Source organism: Mus pahari, chromosome 10 (genome assembly GCF_900095145.1).
Source record: "Mus pahari chromosome 10, PAHARI_EIJ_v1.1, whole genome shotgun sequence".
In the NCBI taxonomy this organism is placed as follows: Eukaryota; Metazoa; Chordata; class Mammalia; order Rodentia; family Muridae; genus Mus; species Mus pahari.
The window spans coordinates 66,776,722-66,783,369 of record NC_034599.1 but is presented as its reverse complement, the minus strand read 5'-3'; the positions used below and the strand labels follow the sequence as shown (position 1 = coordinate 66,783,369).

The window sequence follows — 6,648 nt, the reverse complement described above, 5'->3', positions numbered from 1 at the left end:
AAAAAAAAAAAAAAAAAAAAGAATGGTCAACATCCACTCCCCCCACCTCCCAGCACTTACAAGGCAAAGGCCACCCTGGTCTACAGAGTGAGTTCCAGGACTGCCAGGACTACACAGAGAAATTTTGTCTTAAAAACAAAAGAGTGATCAGCAGAATTTATAATTAAAAAATGGTTGTTTTAGGCCTGGAGAAATGGCTTAGTGGTTAAAAGCACTGACTGCTCTTTCAGAAGTCCTGAATTCAAATCCCAGCAACCACATGGTAGCTCACAGCTATCTGGAATGAGATCTGATGTCCTCTTTTAGTGTGTCTAAAGAGAGTAACAATGTACTTGCAAGATTTCCTCACTGGGAAGGAGGGGGGACAGAGCAAGAAGAAAAAAAGAAGAGAGAAAAGAAGAAGGAGGAGGAGGAGAAGAAAATGGTTCTTTTAAAATAAGACAGATTTAGGAACTGCATGATTTCTTTTAGTGCATATGCTAGAAGCTAGCCTTGCTTTACTCCTTGAGTGTCAATTGTTTAGAGATAAATCTTTATTGAAACAAAAATAGATTGCAACCTAAAAATAACTTAATGTACATAAGTTTGGAGCTTTGGATTGTATGTCATGAAGGGTTCTATCTAGACAAATGTGGAAATAACAGAATATCTTGGCATGTTCCACTTTTGTTAAACTTTCACCAGCCCAGAAGAAAAAGAACATGCCTAGGGGAAAAAAAAAATCAGAAACTGTGTGATGTTAAAAAAATTTTTTTTTCAGTCTAAAACCTATCTACACTCTCCTTTATAGATGGTTTCTTTTAAAAAAAAAAAAAAACTTTTGTTTGCCTATAGTTTTTGTTAGATTGCTTAACAAGTTCAAAGCCTTGTTCCAGTCTTGAACACTTCAGAAATTCTGGTGTATTTTGAAGAAGTTAAGACCCTATGGGTCCTTGTCATTTGGTTTTGTTTATGTGTGTGCACAAATACCAGTAGGCAGTCCTATGATTTTAGAGCCTTCTCCAGAACAATTATCAAGTTGCAACATATAATAACTCTATACCAGGTTATTTTAAATGATGATTGAGAAGTAAAAAACTGCAATTCATATGGTGAATTCATTGGTGAATTCATTGGTCAGCCAAGAGATCCAGGAACTATTAATTGTTCAGGAAGGATTTTTCTCCCCTCCCCACCTATTTTAACATTCAAAGAAAACTGCTTTGTCATGGTGGTGTGTGATCAAAAGAAGTACATACCCTGTGCTTTGGCTCTGAGATATTTCAGTAGTGGCAGCTGTGCCTCATAAAGGAGTTGTGGAAGGAGCACCATAGAAGTGACCTGACACTTCTGTTGGTGTCCGGACATAGGAATCCTATTTGTTTACCAGATTGCTTCTCCAGGAGACTGGGTAGCTCTTACACATTCTCAGTATAGTCTTGGGATTTTCAAAGAGAAATTAAACAAGTATTCCTGCTCCTACCCTCCAAAGTACAGGCCATTTAATTGGTTTCTCTTAACTATTCAGATGGATATTTTCTTTATTGTTAATCATGAAATATTTCTAGACTTCAAATTAGATTTTGAGATATTTGTAAAGAAGTAATGAAAAACTTGCTATCCCATGATAAATAAACTTTATCATGTGTCTTTGCTCTGTGCTTGGTAATGGTTTTAAGAGGGAGTCACTTGTTTGTTTTGTTTTGCTGATGACATGAGAAGGCCAAACCAGGACTGTAGGCATACTGAGCACATACTCAGCCACACCTCCAGCATCCAAATGATGTGCACTAGTGTATAGCACAGTTGGTAGATTTTGGTTAAAATGTTTATCTTCATAATTAAGACTTAAATGGAAAATGTTTTCCATGGGGAATTAACAAAGTAAAGGTCACAAACTTAGGTCAGTGGTTTTTTTAGAGAGTGGCTGCAAGGTCACTATGATTTCAGATCAATAGCTGTTGTCTTTAATGTAGAGCAGTCATCAGCAATGTGGCTAAAGGGGGAACTATTTTCACTATATTTTTATATTCTTGTTTTATTTTTTGTAAACATTTTAAGAGTGTGAAGGTTTGGGGGCTTGGAAGCAGTCTCTTCAACACTCAATTTTTTTTTTTATTTGTTTGTTTGTTGGCTACAAAGTAGCACATACTACAAAAATGTGGTCAGATAAGAAGTCTGTAATTTGGGTGTCTTATTATATGCCTGACTTAGCAATACTGCCCCAAATTCTGCAAATTTAGGACATGAGTCTCTCTTTTTTTTTTTTTTCCAGACAGGGTTTCTCTGTGCAGTCCTGGCTGTCCTAGAACTCACTCTGTAGACCAGGCTGGCCTCGAACTCAGAAATTCGCCCGCCTCTGCCTCCCAGGTGCTGGGATTAAAGGCGTGCACCACCACGCCCCGCCTAGGACTTGAGTCTCTTAAATCCTTTCTTCTCCTGCTAAATTGGAAAGGGGAAGCCTTGGAAATGTCTTCATTTGAATTTGTGCACTCGAACCTTCTGGTCTTCCCTTGTTTTTGAGATAAGATCTCATGGCATAGCCTAGCTGTCCTCACACAGTGGTCCTACTGCCTCAGCCTCCTGAGTGCAGTAACCCTCTTGCATCTCTTTTCACTCTGACCTTCCTTTGATTCAATAATTTGTGATTTACTGAATACATCCTTCAAGGATTATGGACTTAGTTTTATGTGAACTTTTAAATTTGCTTTCATTACCCTTAAAGTCTACCTTCTAGGGACTACTTTTCTTAGAAATGATGCCAACTTTTTATGAAGAATTATTTGTATCATGTTTAGATTTACTTTTCTAGCCAGGTTGGATGGTTTTTGGGGATAGTGGAATGTGGTATGCTTATAAGTGTATACGGTAAGATTAATTGTTAAACTATCTTTCAATTAAAATTTTCTTTGAACACTAGAATTTTATGTTACATGAAACATTCTTAAGGATGATTTTGACAAATATGTTTTTAACGAGATACGGCCCTTGTCTTGATTCAAATACCAGAAATGAAGCTGAACAAGTAGAAGACTTAAAGAAATGGAAAACAGATAATTTCCATTAATTTTGCCTATCTCACCAAGGAATATCTATTTTCTCTTCTTTTCTTTCTTTCTTTCTTTTCTTTTTTTTTTTGGTTTTTTGTTGTTGTTGTTTTGGGGGGTGGTTGGTTTTTTTCGAGACAGGGTTTCTCTGTGTAGCCCTGGCTGTCACTTTGTAGACCAGGCTGGCCTCGAACTCAGAAATCCGCTGGCCTCTGCCTCTGAAGTGCTGGGATTAAAAGTGTGCGCCACCACTGCCCGGTGGAATATCTATTTTCAATCAACAGAAAATGAAAAAGAACAGAGACTTTTGTAGAGAAGCCTAGAATTTGAAATTTCCTGAAAAGCACTTAGCATAGTTGACTTAACTGAAAATATTTTTCTTCTTAAGTCATCAAAGAGGTAAATCATTTACTTACCTAGTTTAGGCCTTATAAATATTGTAATAGCAATAACCTTTCTTTCTTTCTTTCTTTCTTTCTTTCTTTCTTTCTTTCTTTCTTTCTTTCTTTCTTTCTTTCTTTCTTTCTTTCTTTCTGAAAGACAATAAACCTTAGGCTGGGAATCTTGGGTTTGCTAATCAAAGCTGTGTGGCTCCAAGTCATAGTCTCTTCAGGGTCTCTGTCATTCATCATGCTGCCTGTGTGCTCCATGCTTCCCATCTTGTGAGTTATTTTAGGGTGTTAGACTAAATGTTGTGAATATTAAGTCTGACCATGACCTAAGTTCTTCTGCAGCATTGTGGGCAGAAACAAATCAGGATGAAGAATTCCTAACAGTGCAGAACTCCTATGTTGGCGGCGGGTCTGCCTGAAGTCAGGTTTGAAAATCCGCCCTTTCTCCAGCTGACTCGTTTTTTGTCAAACTGAGTCATAAGATTAACCCCAGACAAATTCCTTTAAAAAAAGAAAGAAGGCAAAGATGAAACTAGCTCATTGAGTAGGGCAGCACTTGATGGGCTAAAACAGTCCCTGTAAGATGAGTGGCCTAGAGAAAGGGGCTGCAGCTGTTACAGAGGCTGGGGATTTGTTGGCAGGTTTGCGGGGAGGGGGGGGGCTGTTTGTTTGTTTTGTTTTTTAAATAGAGAAAAAGACCTTGACATAGAAGAGAGTTAATAATTGTGGTAAAGAAAATGACGATCCAGCCGGGCGGTTCCTAAGCCTCCTTTCAATTTAGATAGTACTATGGTGCTTTATGGAAGAGGAGGTCTACCTGGCTTGGGCGGGCAAGGGGGGCTTTAATATCCTTTTTTCCCCTAATATGAGTACACTATCACTGTCTTCAGACACATGAGAAGAGGGCATCGGACCCTATTTCAGATGGTGGTAAGATACCATGTGATTGCTGGGAATTGAACTTAGGATCTCTGGAAGAACAGTCAATGGTCTTAACCACTGAGCCATATCTCTAGCATGCTTTAATTTTTTTTAATTTTATTTTATGTATAATGGTGTTTGCTTGAGTGTCTATCTATACACATGTGTGTCCAGTGCCCCAGGAAGACATAAAAGGATGCCCTAGGATTTAAGTTACAGATGGTTGTGAGCTACCATGTGGGTGCTAGGAATGGAGACCAGTCCTCTGGAAGACCAGCCTTCTTAATTACTGAGCATCTCTCTAGCCCTCCCTTCTTCTACTTTTAAACTGAACAGTAAATCTTAGCCAGTTAATTTTATAGCTGCCCCACCCACCTGCCCGCCAAATAGATTTGTTAGGTTTTACTTTGATTTTTGTTGTTGTTGTTGGCCTAGTTGCTGCCCTCAAATTATTACATTCTTGCCTCTAAAATAAAAATGGGGGAAGAAATTCTGTTTCCTTGTGTTATAATAGCCATGGCTGCATAGAGATTTACATTATACGGCTTGTTTTAGCAGCAAAGCTAGCAAGCACTTTCTCTGTTGAGCTTAACTTCTGCAGGCTTTTCTTTTCTTACTCATTGTAAAAGTTATTTCAGGCTAGAAAAGAAAACAACTGAAAGTTGTCAGTGCATTGTGGCTTTCCTCTTCTCCTTATTCTCTCATAATTACTATTGAAAAGTGTGATTTTTTTTTTTGGTAATTAATAGAAAAGAGAAATTTTTAATCTTAGATTGATTTTTTTTTTTTCAGTTTAGTTATTCTGTCAAAAGAGAATAACTTGTCTATGAAAGACTAAAATTTACTTGAAAGGTTTTAAGACATGGCATTGTTAATTGTAAATCAAAGCTTTTCACACAGTTCTCCAAGGGCTGAAGCAGGCCTTTGTGGTCTCTCAGGAGGGAGGAAGTTGCTTGTACTCTGCAGACTGGCATTTAATAGCTGCTGTGCAGTGATGTTCTTTTGCAGCTGCTGCTGGGCCTTTCTCTATCTGGGGAGAGTGGGAGCGCTCATTGTTGCCCTGCTGCTGTCAGCTTTTGAATCCTATGTTAGTTGGTGTATTGCCTGGTGCTGTTTTATTACTGTGACTCAATCAGTATGTTTCCTGAGAATGGTGTTTGTTTGGGGTTTTTGTTTGTTTCATTGGTTCAGTTTTTGTTTGTTACAGACTAGTCATAGAATATTTCAGTGGATTTCTTCCTCATGAAAAGTGTGTTTTAAAAAGGTGATGTGTCCCTTTGCACAATCCTGCTGTTATCTTTGAAGCACAGAGAGAAGAAATAGTACAAAGAGGGTTTGATGTTGGTAATGAAAAAAATAAAGGTTGTTACTCTGTTTTTGTGGGTTAGAATCTACAAAATGATAAATTGTAAGAGTGTTTTAGATAGTAAATTGTGTCTGTGTGAAGCATACTTAGAGACAAAGCTTCAAGTCTTTGACTTTATAGTATTATAAGCTAGAAAAATCAGACATTTTTCCCAAGAAATGTTTCTAACATGAATATATAACTATAAATAACGATTCCATAGGAATAAGGGGAAACTTCTAGTAAGCCATATTTACTTTACTAGCTAGAATGAACATTTTATCTCTACACTCACCAACCTTTCAATCTTTAAATTATAACACTTTTTCCTGCTCCATCACCAAATTGTTTATTTCATGCTAGATGTTCTAAAGAATGCATTCCTTTGTAAACTCTTCATTAGTGTTGTGAATGAGAAATCCAAGGAACTTTATAAACAAAAGTTTTTATTCATTAAGCTTTTCCTTTTCAAGAATGTCGTCTTAAACATAAGTAATTTATTTTGAAGATAATTTCTAATTTTAAGAAATGTTTTTTCACAATGTAACAAAACAACAAAAAGAAAATTCTAAAACACAGTATGTTCTAGTCAGTGAAGTGGTACTTAAATGACTTTCTCCAGGAAGTGATTTTGAACAAGGCTTAACTGTCTGGCTCCTCCTTGTACCCTATGATTCAGTGTTTCCAGTTCCTGATTGCTTGATCATGTGTTTATCAGAGTTGAAAGCAACTTTAGACCATGCCAGATGGTAATGTAACTAGAGGTGTAGCAAGCAAGGCTGCCTTTCACAAGTGCACTAATTTAATACAAACTAAAAACAGATTAGCAGAAGATTGCTCTCGCACTCTCTGTCTCTGTCTCTCTCTCCCTCTCTGTCTCTCTCTCCTGTGTGTGTGTGTGTGTGTGTGTGTGTGTGTGTGTGTGAGAGAGAGAGAGAGAGAGAGAGAGAGAGAGAGAGAGAGA

General features: G+C 37.5%; 1 protein-coding gene across 7 annotated transcripts in view; it reads left to right on the top strand.

The window, feature by feature from the left end:
- Tcf12 (transcription factor 12) overlaps positions 1-6,648 on the top strand; it is a 263,062-nt gene that overhangs the window by 202,796 nt on the left and 53,618 nt on the right. The window lies entirely within an intron of this gene.